Consider the following 25,486-nt stretch of genomic DNA (forward strand, 5'->3'; position numbering starts at 1 on the left):
TTGATTTTTTTTCATTTAAAAATATTCTGCTGATATGCTAGTTTGGGTTATTGGGTACGTTTGGGTGTCCAGCACGGACACTAGTCGCGGCCTACGGAGTTGGGTCGTGACACCTTGTACCAAACATAATATAAAAATTAGTGCTGGGTCCTTATACCAAACATAGTATAAAAATTAGTGTTGGATAACCCAGCTTATACCTTAAACCAAATGCCCCCTAAACATAAAGAAAGTTAATGACTCTTACTTTGCTTAATGGGATAAAGAATAGAACAAATGTTGATAGAGAAGAAAAATAAAATCAGCTAAGAACTTGGGAGAAAAATTGAGATTTTAGCTTTAATTCTTTTGAATTGTAAAACTTAGCAATGTGCAATAAAGTTTACCTAAAGTAGACTATTTCAATCCAACAATTTTGCTCTCCACTTACACCATCAAACACAAGTGTGTGCCCTATGCGTTGCTCCCGTTATTTGCACAACTACAGATTTCCAAAAGAAATATTCAACATTGTAAGATGATACATATTTTTAGCATGATTACTAAAATTGAAGTAATATCATAAAGCTGATTATATAAACATTTCATACTAAACTCATTTGAGGAACAAAGTATATTCTGTATAAATGAACTTGCCATAAATGGCCTCAGAATCCTTTGTGCTTCTCTACCTTCTGTAAAGCTTTCCTTTTGCGGCCAGCTACTTCATGAATCCTCCAACGATATCATTCATGCCTCTATGTGCCCAGCTGGCTTTTCCAAGTGCCAAAACAAGTACAAAACAAGGGACTCTCCAGTATGGAACAAAGGAAGGATATTCTGTTCCATTTCTCAGAAAGATGTAGCTAGAGCTTATCTAGCCGAATTTGCTATGGATGTGAACAACTTCCTTAATACAGAGGTAAAGAGATTGATGCCATTGACTATGTTCTCATAGATAAGGCCATAAGATGACGATATAAGCTCCTCCTCTCCTATAACAAAGGACCAAACAAAAAGAATATTAAAAACCATTGAGATTTCAATCCATCATCTCTCTAAGTGAAAGTCAGATATTAGTTGTAGTACTACTCAACTAAATAGATTACACAGTTCATTAAAATGTGATTCGACTACCAGTGGACTCTAACAAACCTAAACATATACTTAACTGCATAATTATGTGATCGCTTATCTTATGCTAAATGAGGTCCTTTTTGAGTCCTGAATTTTTTTTTTTTTTTACTGCCACAGAGCCAAAATGGAAATTATAAAATATTGCTTTTTATCATAGCACATACTAAATGAAAACCTGAAAGGGTAACATGCACATCATTAGTAAGTGTTGTAAGATTGTTAGGAGTTCATCAGTAGATAAACCTAATGTTCACATCTAATCAATCAATTGTCTATTACTTAAAGAAAAGTTAGTTTGTTAGATTGTTGAACAAAAGTTAAGAACAATTGAGGGCCACAAGTGAATTTTTCCCCATAAAACACAGACTACAGTTTGATGTCACCAAACCAACCATCAAGAGAAAAAATCACAATTTTGTGATAGGTATTATCAGTGAAGCTCAAGTACACTTTTTCAACTTGTATTATTAGATCACACCTCCAAAAAAATGGTAAAGCTGGTTGGAAAATGACTACTTCAGCATTAAGATAATGAACAAACCAGAATCAATTGTTTATGTGATTAGGTCAGTTAATGTGAAGGAGAATAATCATCACCTTAGAGCAGCCTTTGAGTGGATAGCATGAAAAAGAAATATTTGGATCGTAGTATATCTTGATTGCTTGCAGAGCTGAGAGCACACCTCGTGCTTCTGGACAACACATCAAGCACAAAACACAACTGACAACATTGCAACCCCCAATGAAACAAACAGAAAACAAGGAAATTCATGTTCAGAACTCAGGTAAAAGCAGTAAAACATATCAAAAATCCTATTAGGTCTGGCTTCTTACGAATCCACTTATTAGTTTCACAATCGCATATTTGAGCAAATAATACTCCTCATTACCTCAACCAATATGTTCAGAAAAACAAAACCTAGAGAAGTTCACACCTTCAACCATTTCTAGCTTTTTCCTGAGCTATAGCAGAAGATGGTAACTATAGAAGGCATTGGGACTATTATAAAAAAAATCTTGGAGGACAATGTCCAAGTTTCCATATTATGCTAAATTGAAGACAGATAGAGATACTTACTACCATCATCATTTAGGGAAAATGATAAAGATTTAGGTGTTTCAATGTCCATATTTCCATTCTATATACTAAGTGAAAAATTAGAGAGAAACCCACTACCATCGCCATTCAATGATTCATACACAAATATTTTTAAAAGTCAGCAATCGGTATATGAAGAACTCTTTTTGGACCCCTCAAAGAGATAAGGCATGATGTTTTCTCTATCTGAAGGATCATGCACATTAATCTCTTTTTCGCCTACCTCAACAGTTTTTCCCTCATACTCTCAACCACTAAAACATACAGGGACAGGCTGAAGTCCAGTAGAGGATTCTTCAAGTACTTACCTCCCTATTTCGCCAGTACAACCGTTCACCTTTACAGAAATTAGGACAAACAAAAGAGGTTTAGAATGCTCAACCTGAATTAAGCAGTAAACCACTACGCCATTATTGTGCATCACTTTTGCTCAATCTTCAATTCTTCTGGACCTAAGATGGCCAGCTAGAAGGATTTCAAAATGCTTCTTTATATCAAAACAGTAGACCAGAAGATGTGCTAAAAGGACATTGTAAAGATTATCAATGTCATAACTCATAAGGAATATCCTATAAGTTTTTGATCAACAACTCATGTTGGATTCATAGTTCTCAATGAGGAGTATAACAACAGAATTAATATGATATATAGGAGGTTGAGTCATCTTATACAACAATTGAAACCTTTTTGCTATTGTTTTCCCGAAGCTGGTAAAATTGTATTCCTTAGCCTTAGGACATGCTGGAGACCTCCAAAAAGTTGTTAAGAACGGCCTAAACTACTTACAAAGACTAAAAGATCTACAAACTGTTCAGCTTCTTCTATTAAATGTTCTTTACACCAAAAATAAACTGTAGCAATGCAACTTGTTGCTATCATATTAGAAATACCCCAGTGAGTGGCTACATTTATAAGATATTGAGCTCGTTTGATTTAGCTTATCTAAAGCAGCTTATAAGCTAAAAACAGCTTATAAGCCAAAAAACAGCTTATAAGCATAAGCCCATCCAAACATGCTCATTGTTCCTTCTAAATTTGTTCAACTTCACGTTTATTTCTTAAAGAAGGAACTTTTCCAAACCAATAAAAAACATGACAACTAGTTATAACATAATGAAAATCCATGTTGAAATTGTTAATACATTTAAAATGATCTATCTACTTGGAGCCAAATATCACATTCCTTATTAAATGGTATGAAGCATATTCAACAAACATGACCTGAAACCACGTTTATTCATCCATCATGATAAGTGATTTAGATCTTAGTAACAATAGTTATATTTTGACATTATAATTAAAATAAAAAGGAAATACCCATTCTTCATAGGTTCTTGAATGGATATCACTCATCCAAAGTGAATTAACACTTCAAAAATTCATAACTCTTCCGTTATAGATTTTTTCTTCTTAGCTAGGCGGAATTCGCCAGAAGAAACAGTTTTAAGCACTCCAAATGCACTATTTTGTTGGCAGCATTTTATACACTCATATCGAGAACAAAGGTAAACCTTTTAGCAAAACAGACAGTCTACTGCATAACAACCATTCAATCTTTTTATTTTACACCAATTTCGCATCCCAGAGTCCTTTTGCAGTTGAAAGGCGTAAAAGATTACCTTACCCAATTATATCTTCAAGAAACATGGTAATAAGTCATTATTAGATGCAATCAAATTTTAAAACTTCGAATCTGACCATGTATTGGTGCCTCACTTGAAGAAGCAAGGCCGTGTGAGAGTACAATACCCTAAGAGGCAGCACACGTGGCTTCTATGTCGTACATGTCTAAATCTAATTTGCAACTCCTTACTGATACTAAGGGGCCGTTTGGTGCACGGTATTAGCTGGGATATCCCAGCACTAACTGTGCGATTAATTTTGTACCAAACAACATATAAAGTGCATCCCAAACTTAAAGATGGATAATCATCTTATCCCGTTAATCCTGTGATTATTTTATCTCATCTCCTTGATGGGATAAATTAGTCCCAAGAGATGGGATAAATTATTCCCAGGATTATAATCCTGGGAATGTTTTGTCTACGTACCAAACGACCACTGAAGGTTTACTGGCTTTGTGCAACTCTCAAACACATCATATGAATTTTAGAGAAAATAGTAACATATAGCATTTCATAATGCAATTCTCTGTCACATCTTTTTTCTTTGTACAAGAAAATACGTGATCAATTAAATAAGAAAGATATAATATGGCTTTTGAAAACAAATGAGGTAAGAATGAGTGCATTACCTTACTTGTGAAAACATGCCTGCTTCAGTGTAGCCTACATTCTTCCCAGAAATTGTGTGTCCACCTACATCAAATATTACCAAGAGATCAATATGTCGTGCTGAGCACGGGCCTATGCCAAACAATGTTGTTAGTATTATTTGCACAATTTCAAGATTACCAAAAAGTTCAACGAAAATAATTTCACAGAAGGAAACATACATACACTGGAAAACTCCATATTCTTTATTTCTCAATTTGGCTAAAGCAAAAGATAATTGTTCCAACATCTAACTTGCTTCGGTACCTAGCTAAAATTAAGGGAAAAACAATCTCAGATTTGGCAGTCATCGTAACATAAGCTATTTCCAGCCTTTGCTTGGGAAACTTGATGTAAGTTCCATGAGTCCAGCGTTGTGCTTTCCTTGCATAAAATGCTCATCTCTCCTGACAGCTAATAGGATGTCTCTACAATATGATTTGGATCCCGCCTGAATCCATGTTCAAATTTAAATAATAAGATTCAGTTATAATAGTCGCAAATTTGAGCATTCCGCTATTCTTAATTAAAGAATTTAAACTTGACAATTTTTTTTTGGATGACAAACTTGACAAATTATTTTGACACTAAGACATTAGAAGGGAGTAAGAAATGGAAAGTAAACAACTAAAGTTTGAAGGAGGCAACTTACTAAGTTTTTTGAAAATGAGAAGTCACAAATATTTTTTTAAAAGTATATATGAGTGTCAAATTATGGATGACATGCACAATTTAATTTAAGATTAATATACTTAGTGAGATAATAATTTTTATTTTTAGTTACATATTTTCCTACATCGGCTATTGACAACATTCTCTTGGATTATAAATTGGATTTTCAGCAGAATTTAAATGGTTACATTTGGACATGTTGGTTTTGATCATGATGTCGATTTTGATTTTCTCAATAACAACCTGTTGGAATTATTCATGTCCATATGTACTTGTGACAACAATAGTGTTGGGTGTGGAATTGGCCAAACAAGTCAATTCTTTTGTTCACATAGTCGTGATGTAAGCGCTTACCTCATGATAGTCGTGATGTAAGCGCTTACCTCATCATAGGAAATTCATTCCTATAAATAGGTAGCTTATGGTTCATTTGAAAAACACACCAAATTGAAGAAGACAACACATCCCAAAGAGAGAAAAATTTCTAAGAGAAATACTCTTAGTGAAAGGCCTAAGTAAGAGAAGGTCTTTGAGAGAATTTTCTGTGGTAAAATTCTTGAGTGTAATTGGGATTGGGGTTGTGAGGTTGAGTGTTGTAAACACTTGTAATATTTCTTCTTTAATAAGATCTGCAGCAGCAACGTGGACGTAGCTCTCACATTGAGGGTGAACCACTATAAATCTGTGTGTGCTATTTATTCTTCGCTTACATCACGGCGTAAGTAGGTTCTGTCTAAGGAGGTTGGTATTTAAGTGGTCCAGCTGTGACCCTCCAATCTTTCCTGGGAACCTGCTTACAAAGGTCGGATTTGGGATTTAAATCCTAACAACTGGTATCAGAGCAACAGGTTGTGTTGTGATTTAGAAACGATGGGAGGCGAAGATGGTACGACGCACGACATCGGTAAATTCGATGGTACAGATTTTGCGTTCTGGAGAATGCAAATTGAAGATTATTTATATGGCAAAAAGCTTCATGAACCTCTGAGTCCGAAACCAGAGGAGATGAAGCAAGCAGATTGGGATCTCCTCGACAGACAAGTTCTGGGAGTCATTCGACTGACGCTGTCGAAGAACGTTGCTCACAACGTGGCAAAGGAGAAGACCACCGCAGATATGATGAAGGTATTGTCTGACATGTATGAGAAACCTTCGGCAAATAATAAGGTATTTCTCATGAAGAAACTATTTCATCTAAAGATGATGGAAAATGCTCATGTTGCTGCACACATAAATGAATTCAATACCATTGTAAATCAATTGTCATCGGTAAAAATTAATTTCGATGATGAAGTACAAGCTCTAATTTTGTTGGCATCCCTACCAAATAGTTGGGAGCCAATGAGAGCAGCGGTTAGTAATTCTGTCGGCAGTTACAAACTAAAGTTCAACGATGTTAGGGATCGTATCCTTGCTGAGGAGGTGCGCAGGACAGATTCGGGAGAGGCATCGACGAGTTCTGCTTTTAATGTTGAAAACAGAAGCAGAAATTATGACAGAAACTACAACCGAAATAGGGGCAGATCGAAGTCAAGGAATGGCAGGGGTCAATCCAGACCAGGACGAACACATGAGTGTTGGAACTGTGGAAAACCAGGTCACTTCAAGAAGAACTGCAGGGCGCCAAAGAAGGAGGACAACAAGGGGGCTGGAATCAACGCTGCTACGGAAGACATTGGCGATGCGTTGTTGCTATCGGTTGACAGCCCGATAGACTCTTGGGTGCTTGACTCAGGAGCGTCCTTTCATACCACCCCACATCATGATATAATGACAAACTACGTGGCTGGGAATCTCGGCAAAGTTTATTTAGCCGATGGAGAGCCGCTAGATGTTGTTGGCACGGGAGATATTAATTTGAAGATGTCAAATGGATCCTCATGGAAGATTACAAAAGTTAGACATGTTCCAAAGCTGATGCGAAACCTGATCTCAGTAGGTCAGCTTGATGATGAGGGATATGATCTCAACTTTGGTAATGGGTCTTGGAAGGTGGCGAAAGGTGCTATGGTAGTTGGCCGAGGAAAGAAGATTGACACTCTCTACATGACGACTAGCTGTCGTGATACTGTTGCTGTGGTTGACAACACAAAGAAGACAGATTTGTGGCATCGTCGGCTGGGGCATATAAGCCAGAAGGGGATGAAGCTGTTGGTGACAAATGGCTTAATTCCGGAGCTGAAGACGGTGGACCTTCATACATGTGAGAGCTGCATTCTCGGAAAACAAAAGCGAGTAAGCTTCTCAAATGCAGGCAGGGAGTTGAAGGTCGAGAAGTTGGAATTGGTGCACACAGACGTGTGGGGACCTACCACTGTCCCCTCCCTTGGAGGATCAAACTATTACGTGACCTTCATTGATGATTCAACCAGGAAGGTATGGGTTTATTTTATGAAAAATAAATCCGATGTGTTTAGTGTATTCAAAAGATGGAAAGCCATGGTCGAGAATGAAACAAACCTCAAGTTGAAGTGTTTGAGGTCCGACAACAGCGGAGAATACACCGATGGTGATTTCAAACGGTACTGTGCCGAAAATGGGATCAAGATGATGAAGACTATTCCTGGAACGCCGCAACAAAATGGAATAGCCGAAAGAATGAACCGAACGTTGAACGAGCGTGCTCGGAGTATGAGAATACACTCTGGACTGCCCAAGACATTCTGGGCAGATGCAGTCAATACCGCGGCCTTCTTAATTAACCGAGAACCGTCAGTTCCCTTGGATTTCAGAATTCCAGAAGAAGTCTGGAGTGGCAAGAAGGTAAATCTTTCATTTCTGAAAGTGTTCGGCTGCTTATCATACGTTCATAATGATGATACGGCTAGAAGCAAGCTTGATCCAAAATCAAAGAAGTGTTACTTTATTGGCTATGGTGACACCGAGCTTGGGTACCGATTTTGGGATGAACAAAATCGGAAGATCATCCGAAGCAGGAATGTTGTCTTCAACGAAGAGGTACTGTACAAAGACAAGCTGCAAAAGAATTCAGAATGTCAGGACAAGGAATCGGAAATAGTCGATTTGAGGGACTTCCCGACACCTGAGCCGCAGCCAGGTACAACAGAGGCAGAGGAACAAACAATCCGAGAAGGTGCTGATGAAAGTGCTGATTCTGAAACAAATGAACAGACGCCAATCACAGAACTGCGTAGATCATCCAGGATCAGGAAGCCGCTTCACAGGTACTCTCCATCCCTCAACTACATTCTACTCACTGATAGAGGGGAGCCGGAATGTTATGAAGAAGCAATGCAAGTCGATGAATCGACTAAGTGGGAGCTGGCAATGAAGGATGAAATGGATTCACTATCGGCAAATCATACATGGGAATTATCCGAGTTGCCAAAGGATAAAAAGGCATTGCAAAACAAATGGGTTTATCGGATAAAGGAAGAACCCAATGGAAGCAAGCGTTATAAAGCAAGGCTGGTTGCAAAGGGATTTCAACAGAAAGAAGGCATTGACTATACGGAGATCTTCTCTCCCGTAGTCAAGATGGTGACTATCAGAACTGTTCTTGGGCTGGTAGCAAAGGAAAATCTACATCTGCAACAGATGGACGTGAAAACTGCATTTCTTCACGGTGATCTAGACGAGAAAATCTACATGCGACAGCCGGAGGGATTCAAAATCAAAGGAAAGGAGAATCTGGTGTGCAAACTTCAAAAGAGTCTGTACGGACTAAAACAGGCTCCAAGACAGTGGTATTTAAAGTTTGACAACTTTATGAAGAAAGCTGATTTTTTAAGGTGCGAGGCAGATCACTGCTGTTACTTCAAAAAATTTGAAGACTCGTACATGATACTGCTACTCTATGTCGACGACATGCTAATCGTAGGAGCAAACCTACAGGAGATTGATCGGTTGAAAAAAGGGTTATCGGAAGAGTTTGCAATGAAGGATTTGGGAGCTGCAAAGCAAATCCTTGGGATGAGAATAGACCGAAGCAAGGAGGGCATCAAACTCTCACAAGAAGAATATGTGAGGAATGTTATCAAAAGGTTTAACATGCATGATGCCAAGCCAGTCAGCACTCCCTTGGCTCGACACTTTCGGTTGTCAAAGGATCAGTCGCCGACAACCGAGGATGAGAAGAAGCAGATGGACAAGATACCTTATGCATCTGCAATCGGTAGTCTTATGTATGGAATGATATGTACAAGGCCAGACATTGCACATGCAGTGGGAGTTGTCAGCTGATTTATGAGCAATCCGGGAAAGCAACACTGGGAGGCTGTGAAGTGGATATTCAGATATCTGAAAGGCAGCTCGAGTTCAGCTCTGTATTTCCGAAAATAAAAAACAGGATTGCAAGGGTATGTTGATGCTGACAACGGTGGTGATATTGATAGCAGAAAGAGCACATCCGGGTATGTTTACACCTTCGGAGGTACTGCAATCTCTTGGGTTTCCAAGTTGCAAAAGATAGTAGCTCTCTCTAGTTGTGAGGCTGAGTACGTTGCTGTGACGAAGGCCACAAAGGAAATGATGTGGCTACAATCTTTTTTGCGGGAATTGGATCAGGACCACGAGGGAAGTGTGCTATATTGTGATAGCCAAAGTGCCATTCATTTGGCAAAGAACCCGGTCTACCATGCTCGAACGAAGCACATACAACTCCGGTACCATTTCATTAGATCAGCTTTGGAAGATGGAGCGCTAGTGCTTGAGAAGATCGCAGGGAGTCAGAATCCAGCAGACATGCTGACAAAGGCAGTGACGATAGACAAACTGAAGCTATGCTCAGCTTCAGTTGGCCTGCACGAAGTATGAAACTAGGAAAGAGCTGCTGCATCGATCAAAGTGTGAAGACAAATTAAAATTAGTCTTCAAGTGGGAGATTTGTTGGGTGTGGAATTGGCCAAACAAGTCAATTCTTTTGTTCACATAGTCGTGATGTAAGCGCTTACCTCATGATAGTCGTGATGTAAGCGCTTACCTCATCATAGGAAATTCATTCCTATAAATAGGTAGCTTATGGTTCATTTGAAAAAACACACCAAATTGAAGAAGACAACACATCCCAAAGAGAGAAAAATTTCTAAGAGAAATACTCTTAGTGAAAGGCCTAAGTAAGAGAAGGTCTTTGAGAGAATTTTCTGTGGTAAAATTCTTGAGTGTAATTGGGATTGGGGTTGTGAGGTTGAGTGTTGTAAACACTTGTAATATTTCTTCTTTAATAAGATCTACAGCAGCAACGTGGACGTAGCTCTCACATTGAGGGTGAACCACTATAAATCTGTGTATGCTATTTATTCTTCGCTTACATCACGGCGTAAGTAGGTTCTGTCTAAGGAGGTTGGTATTTAAGTGGTCCAGCTATGACCCTCCAATCTTTCCTGGGAACCTGCTTACAAAGGTCGGATTTGGGATTTAAATCCTAACAAATAGTTGCATTTCTGTTTGGCTATCATCTGTTAGTCTGGAAATCATACTTTTTTCTCTACGTTGTTGATCCTGCTATAATCTTGAGTATTTCTTTTAAAATTCTAACTTTGCAGACCATCTATGAAAGGAAGGGAAATATATTAGTCTCTCTGTTTCAACTTATGTGATATTTTTTGCTTTTCAAGAGTCAATTTGGCTAAATTTAAAGCTAAATTTAATTAGATTAACTCAACATTTCAAGATTAAAGTTTATATATTTGAAAACTACATGAAAAATACTACAAGTTGCATTTTGAAACACCATGCACTGAGTTTCTTTTATTTATTATTATTGAAAAAGGTTTTAAAACTATGATGATCATAATGTGAAATATTTTGAAAAAAATAAACCGTATAATTCATGTCGATAAATAATTGTGTTTTCTTATTGGTGAATAACCATAAACAGAATATTCAGATAGGTTGGCATTATGAAAGAAAAATTGATTTTTTTTGGTAAAGTAATCAAATGTCATTAGTAAAGCATCGAGAAGATGCAAGGTTATTGGTGAGCAAAAGAAGCTATTTCAATCAAAACGGGAAGCAAACTTAGACAAAAAACCTGTAAAACAGCCAAAAGGAATCCTGCCTATTGTACTAAGCTAAGCTAAAGAAAGGGAACTAACAAAATCCAAAAAAGTATCTACACTGTTTACCGGGGTAAGAAAATGCCAACTAAATAAGCACTCTAAACATCTAGCCTTGAGAGTACTAATAGGAGTTGAGATGTAGCCTTAAATTATCCCAATACTAAAAGGAAAATACTGAGTTAAGATATTAAGTCAAGTGACAAGTTAACAATAAAGGCTGTTATATCCCATTTTAACCGGGTTAGAGCGGAGTACAACATATTGGTGATTCCTATATTGCTTTGTTTATTTTAAGGAGTCGCCACCTAATTGATTTTGCGGTGAATTAGGACACCAAATTATTAACTAAGGTAAAGTTAAAACTAAACCTCTGTTAATGGTCTGCTTAACCAGTGTGATTCTAGGTAAGTGTTCTATATTATCCTAAAGGGAAGGGGTTAGACATCCTTTAGAATCCGTTAACTTACGGTTATCTGACTAAACTTAGGTTAATTAATCAATGATAGATATAGTATTTAAATTTTAAAAGAAAAGCTTGTGCAAATAAGACTTGTAAAAATATAACAATTTATGCAAAAAAAAAGGATTTTTAAAATGTCATTTTTTATAAAGAAAGAAGATTTCAAATAATAATGCTGTTAAAAAATGGGACTAATAATTCGCATAAGAGGGGATTTTAGAATACTATTTGAAATAGAAGTTTATAAATGTTGCTAAGATTTAAAATAAAATCCTTAATAAAACTTATGAAAAAGAAGATAATAATTTGTATAAAAGGAGACTTCAAATGCCATAAAATTTATAAATATTGTTAAAGTTTAAATATATATATATAAAAAAAAATGTTGTTTAGAATGAAATTTGTAGAAAATATAATAATTCGCGTAAAAAGAAACTGCAAATGCCATATAAAAATAACTTATAAATGTTGCAAAGATTTTAAATAATGATGCTAATTAAAATAAAAACTCGCATGAAATATATAAGCAGAAAAAAAACGCGGGTTTGCGTAATGCCTTAACAAATATTTGAAACAAACTAAACGACGATGTATTGATTGATTTTGCGTTTTAGAAGTTCAAAAATCTTTAATTCCTATTTGCATGTTAGTGATGTTTCGAAATTCTCAAGATAATAATATGTGAATCCTTTAATTTAGAATATATATATGGTCATGTCATTTTTTGCAAATTGATTATTTTAAATAAAAAAAGCGTGAAGAGAAGGAAATAATTTATGAGATTGATTGTTAGTTCTCTCTTAAGTTAACTACCCATAGCTAAGGTTAATCCACTAATTCATCTAAAGTTCATCTAAATCAGCAAGGATAAAATAAAACGTTAGTCACATAATACACAATCAAACGAAAATGAAATAAAAAGAATGAATCAAATGGGCCCAGCCATTTTGGGGCTGTTGGGCCTTGTTCACTGTTGGGCTTCGGCCCAGCAGCCCTATTTTTTGTTGGGCCGCTGCTGCTTAATACTGGGTCACTGCTTGGTTTCGGCCCAGCAGTTTTATTACTGGGGCTGCTGCTGCTCTGGGTCACTGCTGGGCTTCGGCCCAGCAGCCTCATTTTTTTTTTTTTTGAACTGCTGTTGGGCTGACACGAAGAGGAGATTTATGTTGGGCCTTAGCCCAAACCGCATACGGAGTAGAACGAGTCCTCCGGACTCATACGTGATGGTCATGCACAAAAAAAAATGGAAGAAAAGGGATTAGTGTATAATCAATAAATAAAGCCATATATAATGCAAGATTCAAAACAAACAGTTCAGCAACTTGTGTGAATACTATGTATATCCAGGTAATATTTCATATATACACATTCGTACACAATACACTTGCAACACACGGATTCTCAATTTTTTTTAATAGCCAATCGCACAAAATTAGGCAAAGATGAATACGTTAAGTTCATATATGATGGAACCAGCAAATTGACATTTCAAGCAGCCTTAATCAATACAAGCAACTTCGATATATCTAAATAACTACCAGTCGCATATAGCCTGTGAAAAAAACACCTAAATCATTATTTCAGTTCATTGCTTCAGGGGCAGACAAATAAACCACAAGCATTTTATACCATAAGTATAGAGACAAACAGTTACAGATGGACTAAATTCCTAATTCAGATCAGATTTAGTTAATTTATGCTTGGCAAAATAATGCACAGAGCTGAGAGATAGTTATATTTCACCCGATAGATCTAAGTTAAGATAGAGGGGCAGAAGTGCTCTAAACATTACTGGGCAAAATAAAATCAGCGAAAGAAGAGCAGAATCCAAAGAACATGAGGATTATTTAACCTATACATGACATCCATGAAACTAGCAATTAAACAAACTGCATCGAAGTGACAGTGAGTAAAAGAAGGAAATCCCTGGGGTCTTTGAAAATGTTTCCATGAATACAACAATGAATCTTTAAGGCTCATGCTTATGATCACAATGTCTATTTCAAGAAGTTAAGCAAATCAGACCAGATTTCACTCTTTTAAGGTACCAACAAAACAGATTTCCATTATCTTTACCACAAATTATCATTCTTATCATAATGCAAGACGGGATATACTTAACAAGTTAGAACCAGATATATGTATATCATCAAAGCTGCCATTTCAAAGTAGATGAGCATAGGAGTTACAAATACAGATTAATACAAGCAAGAGAGGAGAAAGGCATAACTAGTTATTTCAAATTTATCTTTAACACATAGAGAACCTGAAGGCTAGATGAGATTAATATCTAATTCCCATTTGGATCATGGTTAACGAATGAACCAACAGAAGTCCAAACCTTTGTACTTAGAACATGCTTGCATAGACACAAGGTTTTTAACAGCAAGTTCCAAACTAGGCAAAATTAGGGTTCAAATACCTATATAGCTAATTAAAATTCCAGTTTAAATTTTCAACATGATCATGTCAAGCTATTTAATGAATGTCAGACACCAAATACAACACAATAGGAGTGCTGCCAGCTCCAGAATAGCCTGGAACAAGGTATTAACATGAGCATGCATTTGGAAAGAATAAAAACAGGTCATTTTTTAATGGCAATGTCCTCTGTAAGCTAATATGGATTTTCTGCAAGAAAACAGAGATGGCCTATTTCAAATCAAAACTTGACATTACCAGTTTAAGATTTTCTCTTTCAACCTCTCAAGAGAAATACTGAAAATGATTCAAGGTTTCTAAACTTTCTTCTAGAAAACAGCATTCGAAATTCAAAAAAAAAAAAAGAAACAAGTTGGAGTTCTTATTTTGGAAGAACAAATATAAATTAGTTTTAGATTAAAGCAGCCTCATACCAAACTTGTACATAACTTATCATCAAGGCTTAATATACAACAAATTTAAGCTCCTTAAGAATTAATATCATATGAAATAATCATTCTATATCGATCTGCAACCAGACATACACATGCTTAACCATGACTTTATGCTATCAAATACCAAACAACTATCATGTAAATCATCAAAAACAGGCTACATAAGTATTTTCGACAATCCTGATCAAACCAAATTTCAAGCTAACACAATATAATCAAAACCAGTCATTTACACAAGTAAACAAATTCCTAATGGACAGGGTGATAAATGCAGGAGCAGCAACAACATACCCTTCTATACTTTATATGAGTTCACACAATTCTAACAAAAACCATACACAAATTGATTCTAGCTCATTAACTTAACTAACATGCAAATTCAAATGATTCAAGACCAAACTTATACTTAACAAAATTTAAAACTGATAACGTCTAACCCATGTCACATAACAATTTAACCAAAAAAAAACTTAAACCATACTTAACCATAAAGCATATTAATTTAACAAAAGAAAAACCGAACTACTAATGACGAAAGAAATCGAATGATAAAAATGTAGAATAAATGAAAGGGGCGTACTGACCTTTCGCAAGTACAGCGAAATGGGTATAGGGCTTCTAATCTACACTCGAAACATTTCAGATTTTTGACGTTGCGAAATTAACTCAAATCCTGGATCTGTTTGTTCTCGGATTCGCGAAAAAAAAAAAAAAGAAGGCGATTTGGACTCGGAGTCGGTATCAAGATGAGATTGCTACTGCTAAAAAAAATGATTTTTCAGGGGGGTTTTGGTTCAAGATATGTCCTCCTTTTTTCGGTCTGGTTTTCTCCTCTCAGAAGGGTTTCTAGTAAAAATAAAACTTGTTTTTGTCGGGGTTTCGTTTTTCTTCGTACCCTTTTTCTTCCGATCTGATTTTTTTCCGATTTTTGATTTTCTGGGGATTTTCGATCGCTGGAAATTTGGTTCTTGTTCAGAGGATTTTTTTTTTGTTCGTGTTGTCTCGTCTGTGTTCGTGTTTTTCTCCGTTCTGTTCCTCTCTCGTCTACTGTTCTTCTTCCTCTTTATAGTTTTTTTTTTTTTTTTTTTTGTTTTTGTGCTGAAAAGGGGAAGGAGGAGCGGGAGAGAGAGAAGAGTGGGGGACAAGCCCGGGAACAGGGATGAGTGGGGAGGCGGAGAAGGAGGAAAAGGGGGAGAGAGAGGAGAGGCGGAGAGGGGCGGGAAAAAAGAAGAAGGAACAACGGTGGAGGTGAAGTGAAGATGAGGGAAAATGAGAAGGGGAAACCCTAAAGGGTTAAGGGTTTCCCATAAACAAGATTGGGCCGGACCCGGTTCTTTTTTGGACTGGGTCCATTTTTTGGACTGAGTATTGAAAGAATGGGTTAGAATTAAAACATGGACTGGTCTAAAAAAATTGAGATAGAAAATATGGTCTAGTCCAAAAAATATTAGGAGTTAATCGGACTTTGATTTGGGGTCCGGTAAGTCAAAATACGGACCGAGTGCAAGAAATAGTTCGACTTTTAAATTTGAATAAGAGACCCATTCTGATTAACGATGTACTGAGGGTGCCAGAATATCGCCTAATACGAAAATATGTAATTATAAAAGACCCGGATAAAAATTATATGATGTCGCAATGACCGTGCAATAATATTTAATAACAAACGCTATCATTTAAATGTGTGAAATAAATGCGATGTGTATGCGGAAGTTGGTAGAAACGTCGAGAAATGCAAGTTTCAATAATACTAAATAATAGCAGCAAATAAATAGCGGTAGTAATACTGCTAATAATGATAACAATAATGGTAATGGTAATAATGATACTGCTGATGATAATGGTGATAAAAAATAATAATAGATATAATAATAATAGTAGATAACAAATATTGATAATTAATAACAAAAATAACAATAAGAATAATGATAATAATTAATAATAATAATAATAATAAAGATGAATATAATTATTAATAATAAAAATAATAATAATAAATAACAATTATTGATAATAACAAAATGATAATAAATTAATAATAATAACAATAATAGTGGTAATAATAAAATAATGATAATAATAATAATAAATAATAATGATGATGATAATAATAATAAATAACAATTATTGATAAAACAATGATAATAATTAATAATAAAATAACGATGATAATGATGATTAATAATTGATAACAAATAACACTGATAATAATGATTAGTAATTAATAATAATAATAATAATAATAATAATAATAATAATAATAATAATAATAATGGAAATAACAAGAATAATAATAATTATTGACGATTAGTAATAAATGGTAATTTAATAATAATAATAATAATAATGATGATAATAATAACTGCAGTGGAATAATAAAACGTGGGTGTTAATAAAATACTAATAATTATAGTAAAATTTAAATGCATATTTTTAATTTCTCAAATTACCAGAAGTATAAATAGGTATTTCGGGGGAGAGGCGGGACAAAATTGGGTGCCAACAAAGGCGACGTAACAATTTTTTAAAATACTAATAGGCAATGTAATAAAGTCAAATGAAGTTAGTTTTTGAGTTGTAATTAAAAGATAATGTATTAGAACTAAGTATGATTTGCTTAGAATTTGAATTGGAAGATTATATTAAATTTGAATTAAAAGATAAAATTATATTCACATGTCTTGACAGATTAAGCAAATAAATATAGAGTCAACTAATTAGTAATTATTTTTTAATATCATAACCTTTTCTAAATATTTCAATTTTATATTATAAGAATATTCTTTCCATATAAAAATGTCTAAATTACTTGCAATTGTGATAGGATATTAAGTGTCAAATTAATTTTTAATATAAAAGTTTTACTTAAGTATAAATCATTGATGACATTAAATTTATTATATTAGTAGTTATATTTATTATCTAAAAAAAGTATTGATTTTATATCCAACATTTCTACGACAACATATTATTATTATCTAACATTCAGATACATGTCAGTCTGACAACCTATGGAGACACCCTAACACAACAACATAACAATGAACCAAACGTTGAGAATCACACAACATGGGTGTGTTCGTATGGTTTCAACACCATGTTAACAACACGGATCTTCAACATAACTAAACTGTAAAAATTAACTAAACAATGTAGATTTATTAAAAACATAGAAGTAGACAACACCAAACACTCTTAAGACAGATGATTACGTTTTAACACGTAGAGATATCATCAGCTTGAATAAAGAAAATAAAATTGAAAATAAGGAAACATGGTGCATTAGATAAAGAAAATTCCACAACAAAATTTTATAATAAATCCTAATGAAAGAATCTTCAAACATGATTAAAAGATGTTGAAATAGGAGAAAGCTAAAGAGCGTAAGTAAATTCACATGTAGAACTTTTCTAATTGATATCAAAAACAAATTTAAGTATTTACAAATTGCATGAAACTTGAAAATCATGACTACCACATTAAAAAGGGAGAAGACTTAGAATGTTTCAGATGGCTATATCAGTACAATTTCAATTGCATCCATATACTCGAGAAAGCTTACTATTACAGGACATGCTATTATACTTTGATGCTGGTGCAACATATCTATATACATGGGATTTACCAACTATATTCAATTTTCAGTTTTTATATGCTTACTTCAGTTAGGTATCTTCTAAACAGAAAAAGTGGAGTGGAGATAATTTGAATGGAGAGCTATAAAATTTGACAAAGGACCATATGTCCACACAAGAGGATAAACTCCTTAAGCTATACCAGGTTACTAAATCTCAAATTGTCAAGGCAAGTTAATAAATGAAACATACTCCGAGCTTTCTTCCTTTGGAAGGGAAAAGAGGGTTAGACCTTTAGGTACTGGTTTGTGTTAAAAAATGAAAATCTGGTAACATATTGGCTAAATCCTATGATCCTACTGTACCCTCCTCACTCGCCCCATTACATTAAAACTATTGATCCATTTGAATTTTCTTTTTAATCAGTACTACCAATCCATTTGAATAAAAAGAGCAAATTATCTAATATATAGTAATTGTTTTAGATGGAAAATCTGCTTTTATCGGATGTCCCCAAATAGATGAAAAATCTAACATTTCAACTTCAATCATAACATCAAAGCATTATCAATAAATTCATAAATTGAGGGATAAGTCACCTGAAGGCTGGGGGATGGCTCCCTGATCATTTAGTTTCTCTTTTACCATCTTGACTAATTGTTTCAAACTCCGGCAAAAGCTACTGAGGTTTCAAACTAACAGAGTACCACTTAAGCTATACCTCAAAAGAAACAACAAACTTAATGTATTTTACTACTGAAGAAGGACAAAGAAATACTCAAGAAGCTCACAGATGAGAGCTTACTGGTTTAATCGATTTAAAGGCGACAGGTCAATCAGCAATCAGAGCAAACATAAAGGACAGACAATTCAGATGAAGAAGAAGTAAAGTGGAATAATCGAAGTAGGAAACTTTCTGCACTGAGAACTCTTTTTAAGTTTTGATTTGAAGTCATTATTTGGCATAGAGTTACGACCATAAATTATAACACCATCACAAACTCCCACCCTATTATGTGCACAAATAATAGGGCACTTATAATGTCCAATCGTGCAAGGTTCTTGTTTGCAGCAAACATCTGCTGAAAACTGCACCAAAAAGAATATTATATTGTAATATTTAGAACTAAAGATCTGTGTCTAAGCAAAAATGACCTTAAATTCCACAATAGAAAGGTAAAGAACTAAAATTAGTAATCTGCTTCCTTCTTTACAGAAAGGACAAGGGAAAAATGCACCATGAAATCGCCCACAGTAATTTAAAAAGCCACGAAAAAGTACAAACTCATAAAGAATCAAATGTTGTAAACACCTGCAAACTTACCTCTATCAGTCAGATTATTTCCTGTTTTTTTCCTGCTTTCTTCGGGCAAATTTGAGCTTCAAAATCCTGCGAAATTCGAAGTGACCAATCATTACATTCCAGTCAAATTGAACATGAATGATCACTACTGCTATGTATTGAAATTCAAAGAGGTTTCAGCCTCAACATGGAATGCAACTATAGCCAACAGAAACTCAATTATAGAATAATTTTGAAATATTTTATAATTAATGTGTGTGTGTATATATATATATATATATATATATATATACCCCACAATGATAAGGACCTTGGCAGAAATGGGTTTAAAAGAACACCAGAACTAAAGACTCTACTTTTTACCCAAAATTAGCAGCAAGGCTGCTAAATTACCAAATTCCAAATGCGGTAAATTTAGTCCCACCGGTTATTTCAAGCCATACCCACAACATGAAACACATAGAGCAACCCAACAAAACATTAGGACAGATCATCCGAAAAGTAAAGTTTCAAACATAAGTATGCTGAAAAAAATACTGATAAGACACACAGAAAATATGAAAAGACCGCAGTGAAATCCATCCAAAAAAAAAAAAAAAAAAAGACAAAGAAGAAGTAACATTCAACACATAGGATAATTTAGCAAAAATGAGAACATACAAAAATTCAGTCTCAAATACATGTATGGTAAAAAATTAAGCTTAGATATTTAATTTTAGAGAGAGAAAATTACTGATGAAATAAAAAATAACACCAAAAGAAAATAACACTAAGTCATGCAATTGGAAACTCTAAAGAGAACTGAAAGAAAAGCATATCTGAAATGGAACCACCCAGCTGATAAAAAGGCAACTTCAAACACAGAGATCAAACCTCGCTTCCAGAGTTCTGGCCAAGGAAATCCAACCATGAAAATGGAACTGTTAAAGAGATTTTGAAAAACAAAACAAAGAAAGAGAAGAAAACAAGGAAAACCCAAGAATTTGAGCAAAATTGTGAGAGAATCATACCTTAAATCGTTCTAATAAGAAGATGAATAGTGCTAAAAGGTTCTCAAAAGTAAAGGAAGAGAACGTAAAGAGGCACTCCTTTGTTCCGTTTGGATAATATAAGATGCATGTTTGTAGAGAGTGAGTATTAAGGTGGAGAACGCAAAGAGGTACTCCTTTGTTCCGTTGGATAATATGATGGATGTTTCTAGAGAGTGAGTATTAAGGTGAGTTTACCTTATTACCCTTCGTCGTCCATGAAGTCTCACACTTATTATATAGTTAAAATTAAAATTTGTGGGATCAAACCAAATTATTTTTCTGGTTTTTTCATAAATCTTGTATGAGCATATAACTAGACCGATATAGTTCCATATAAAAAATCGAAAAAAAAGGGCATTAAAAAACCTACTTAATCATATATTTATATTAGATGATCCATGCCTTGTGCTGAGCACGGGATTGGCCTAACATGGCAATATAAAAGAGGTGCGATACTTCATTTATTTTTATTGTTTAATAGGATTATCCCCCGCAAAAAAAAAAAAAAAAAATACCATCAAGGTGACTAAATATTAACATAATTGGCTTCATCCAATGTACATTCATTTGTGAAACAAGTTGCAATTACATTTTTGAGCTTGCTCCACGATAATGAGAGACAAAAATAGTCAGTTTATTCATGTTCATGGGGTGGTCCCATTAATACAAAAGCTGATGCTAAAATTGGATGAAATCTGGATATCGGTAGCTACATTTGACAGCGCACTCTTCTTTTTGTATCCACTGAAGAAAAGAAAACCAAGCATTAGAATGAAAATATAGCATACAACGCTAAGTCTAAGATGATCAATGGAAGGCAAAAGAGAGAGAGGCTGGCTTTCTGTTCTTGCAAATCAAAAGGTCAACGCAATAAGAATCAAGAGAACTATAAGTTCATTTTCTGAAAAAGAAATGCATCACTATGGTGAACCAGTAGTTATGCTATTATTAAGAGAATGTTGGAAAATTTTCAACAATTAACCTAGTCGAAACACCCATAGTGCATCAACTACATAGCTACATTCAAAGCCAAAAAGAACAAAAAGGCCAACCGCTACAAAAAGTTTATACAAGCAATGGTGAGGGGCTGAAATGTAACATAATGCTATTGCGCATCTCACTCCTACAAAGATATGAAATTATAAACTTGGAGCAGCAAGAATAGTGGCAGTAAGTGGTATACTGTTGGCATTTCGCTTCTGCTGCAAAATTTAATCTCGAATTATAGTTAGCTCTACTCCAACAAAAATATTGTTATGACTTAGTAAGTATTATAAGTTATTAATTAAACAACTAAAGTTTGAACGAGGAAGTAACTTACTATTTTATTTATTTTTGAAAATGAGAAGTAACATACTAAAATTATTAGTATCTAACATTCGGAGACGGCATGTCACTCTAACAACCTACAGAGACACCCTAGCACACCAACATAACAGGGAGCAACATGGGTGTCGTATGGTTGAGTCCGGAACCAAAATTCCCCCAAAAAAATCACTTTGAACCAAAATACCACAACAACAAAAAAATGTTACAAAATTACCTTTAGCGCAGTAATTTACTGCGCTAAAGCAGTTCACGGAGCCGTTAATTGCTTTAGCGCAGTATTTTACTGCGTTATAGAAGCTGTTAAAAAAAAATCTATAACGCAGTAAAATACTGCGTTGTAGAAACAGTACCCAAAAATAAAAAATATTGGCCAACTTTATTTTTTGAAACACTTAGTGTTTTTTTCCATACTTTGACCAATGATTAGTCGTGTGTCAAGACTCCGAAATGTCAATATTTTATATAGAACCTGATATTTTTTTCTGCGTACAAAAATGTAGGCTCAATACCTCAAGAATACGTAAACGTCTGGATCGTCATTTTAGGGGTTGAAAAGGTGCCCGAAGTAAGTTTTATTTGTAAACTAAAGGTTTAAGTGTTCTATATACATAGACGTCCATTTTTGTTTGAAGACTTGTTGTTATTAGCTTAAAGTTTTTTATTTTTAGGATTTAGATTTAAGTGTGTTATTTTTTAAAGTGTAACTTTATTTCGAATATACACGGTTTTTTGCTCTCGGACGTCCGATTTATGCGATTTTTTTTTTGCAACATATTCGAAAGAAAGTTACGCATTAAAAAATAACACACTTAAGGAACTTAGTGTTTTTTTCCATAAAAAGATCGCAACATCTTATTTTAATAAATCTTTTCTTTGCAGCACTTAGTGTTTTTTCCATACTTTGACCAACGATTAATTGTGTGTCAAGACTCCGAAACGTCAATATTTTATATAGAACTTGATTTTTTTTTGTTGCGTACTATAATGTAGGCTCAATACATCAAGGATACGTAAACATTCGGATCATCATTTTAGGGGTTGAAAAGGTACCCGAAGTAAGTTTTGTTTAAGGTTTAAGTGTTTTATTTTTTAAGCTTTTGATTTAAGCGTGTTATTTTTTAATCAAGACATAACTTTATTTTGAATATAAATATAATTCTAAAAAATATAGGGAGAAAAACTAGCTATAAAGTGGTCAAACTTTAGATGGTCATAACTTTGCGCTCGGATGTCCATTTTACGCGTTTTTTTTAACTTGCGCAGTTTTTCGAGATCTATGCGGAGGCGGTTTGGCCGAGCCGATTTTAAAAAAAACACCTTTTATCCCATTCAGTTTCAATTTTTCCCCAAATTGGCCTGAAATTTTCAGTTTTATTTACTTATAAGATGATGATACGCAATAGATTTCAACGTAAAAATCCCGGGGTAATGTAGCTGTGAATGTCAATTTCACTTATGCGGTTTCAACTTTTGAAAATAAAGCTGACTAATTTTCTCGACATATAAAGTTGACTAAAATAACCTTACAGTCAAACACTAAGTTTTTTCAAACACAACTTACTTCGGGCACCTTTTCAACCCCTAAAATGATGATCCAAACGTATACGTATCCTTGATGTATTGAGCCTACATTATTGTACGCAGAAAAAAATATCAGGTTCTATATAAAATATTGACGTTTCGGAGTCTTGACACACGACTAATCGTTGGTCAAAGTATAAAAAAACACACTAAGTGTTGCAAAAAAAAAAAAAAAATTTGCCAAATTTTTTTTTAATGCTCGCTATTTTACTGCGCTATGCAAACAAAAATAATAATTCTTTAGCACAGTAAAATACTGCGCTAAAGCAGTTAAAAACCTTTTGACAACAACTTTATTTTCAATAAATCTAAACCCTAAAAATAAAAAACCTTAAGTTAATGACAACAAGTCTTCAAACAAAAATGGACGTCTATGTATATAGAACACTTAAACCTAAAGTTTACAAATAAAACTTACTTCGGGTACATTTTCAACCCCTAAAATGACGATCCGAACGTTTACGTATCCTTGATGTATTGAGCCTACATTATTGTACGCAGAAAAAAAATATCAGGTTCTATATAAAATATTGACATTTCGGAGTCTTGACACACGACTAATCATTGGTCAAAATATGAAAAAAAAAACACTAAGTGTTGCAAAAAATAAAGTTGGCCAATTTTTTTGTTTTGGGTACTGTTTCTACAACGCAGTATTTTACTGCGTTATAGATTTTTTTTTTAACAACTTTTATAATGCAGTAAAATACTGCGCTAAAGCAGTTAACGGCTCCATCTCCGTGAACTGCTTTAGCGCAGTAATAAAAGTAGTTTTGTAACATTTTTTTTTGTTGGAATATTGTGGTTCAAAGTAATATTTTTGAGGGCATTTTGGTTCCGGACTCTCGTATGGTTCTAATACTATGTTAACAAAATAGATCTTCAACATAACTAAACCGCAAAAACAAACTCAAAATATGAAGACTTTTTAATAACATAGAAGGAGAAAACACCAAAGTCTCTAACAAACATGGTTACATTCTAACATGTAGAGAGCTATCATAAGCTTGGATAAAGAAAAGAAAATCACAAATAATGAGCATTTGACAAAGAAAAGTTCCACCAAACAAAATTTTATCACAGGTCCTAATGGAAGGATCTTCAAATATGGAATACAGGAGAGCAAAGTATGAAAACGCTAACCTGATGTTAAAATTAGGAGGAAGCTGAAGAGAGCAAGGAAATCCACCTTTAGAACTTTTCTAATTAATGTCAAAAACAAATTGAAGTATTCATAAATGCATGAAACTTGAAAAGCATGACTTCCATATCAAAAAGGAAGCAGACTTAGAATATATCAGATGGTTATATCAAGAATCTTCCAATTGCATCCATATACTCAGAAAAACTTACTATTATGGCTATGTAAGGGGATCGGCTTCCCTTTTCCAATCACCTCCTAACTTAAGGTAGGCTCCGCCAGAAACGGGTAATCCTTATTGCACACAGATTTGGGAAAAGAACTAGATTATATCTTATATCGTAGGACATGCTATTATACTTCACCACAGGTCCGACATATCTTTAAACATGAGATTTACCAACTATATTTAATTTTTCAGTTTTTAAAACAGGTTTATGTAAAATTGAATGTTGTTTCACAAAATAAGCTGAAATCCTCCACTTCGATCAACCTATCTACGGTACATCATTCCTCATGTTCTTTTAATATCTTTGAAATTAAGCTACTTCTTCTCTAATTTCCACTTATTAAGGCTCAGGGAGCAATTAAGCTCCTTCATTTCTTAAGTACCATATGAGCTGTCAAATACTATATTTTCACCAACTGACCAAAGGAATAATTAAAAAACAGATTGAAGGCACCCAGAAAATAACTAACTCAACTTAGTCTGTATCATTACTTTGGTTATGTACCCATATCTTCTATATCTTCTAAACAACCAAAGTGGAGTAGAGAGAATCTGAATAGAGAGCTATACAAAGGGCCATATGTCCATGGAAGAGGTTAAACAAGTTACTGCATCTCAAATTGTTCAAGGCAAGTTAATAAATAGAAGATAGACCGAGCTATCTTCCTTTGGAAGTGAGAAGAGGATTAGACTTCTAGGTACTGGTTTGTGCAGAAAAACTCTGGTAACATATTGGCTAAATCCTATGATCCTACTCTGACCTCTTCACTCGCCCCATTAC

At 34.5% G+C, this 25,486-nt stretch overlaps 1 long non-coding RNA gene across 1 annotated transcript; it reads right to left on the reverse strand.

Moving 5' to 3' along the window:
- Positions 1-16,759: 16,759 nt before the first annotated feature.
- On the reverse strand, positions 16,760-21,142 carry LOC132638270 (uncharacterized). Its single transcript, XR_009581651.1, has 3 exons — positions 20,405-21,142; positions 19,416-20,282; positions 16,760-19,180 (listed from the first exon to the last, which is right to left on the reverse strand). It is a non-coding gene; the product is annotated as an uncharacterized LOC132638270 (long non-coding RNA).
- Between the last annotated feature and the right edge of the window lie 4,344 nt (positions 21,143-25,486).

This window comes from Lycium barbarum, chromosome 4 (assembly GCF_019175385.1).
Source record: "Lycium barbarum isolate Lr01 chromosome 4, ASM1917538v2, whole genome shotgun sequence".
Taxonomy (NCBI): Eukaryota; Viridiplantae; Streptophyta; class Magnoliopsida; order Solanales; family Solanaceae; genus Lycium; species Lycium barbarum.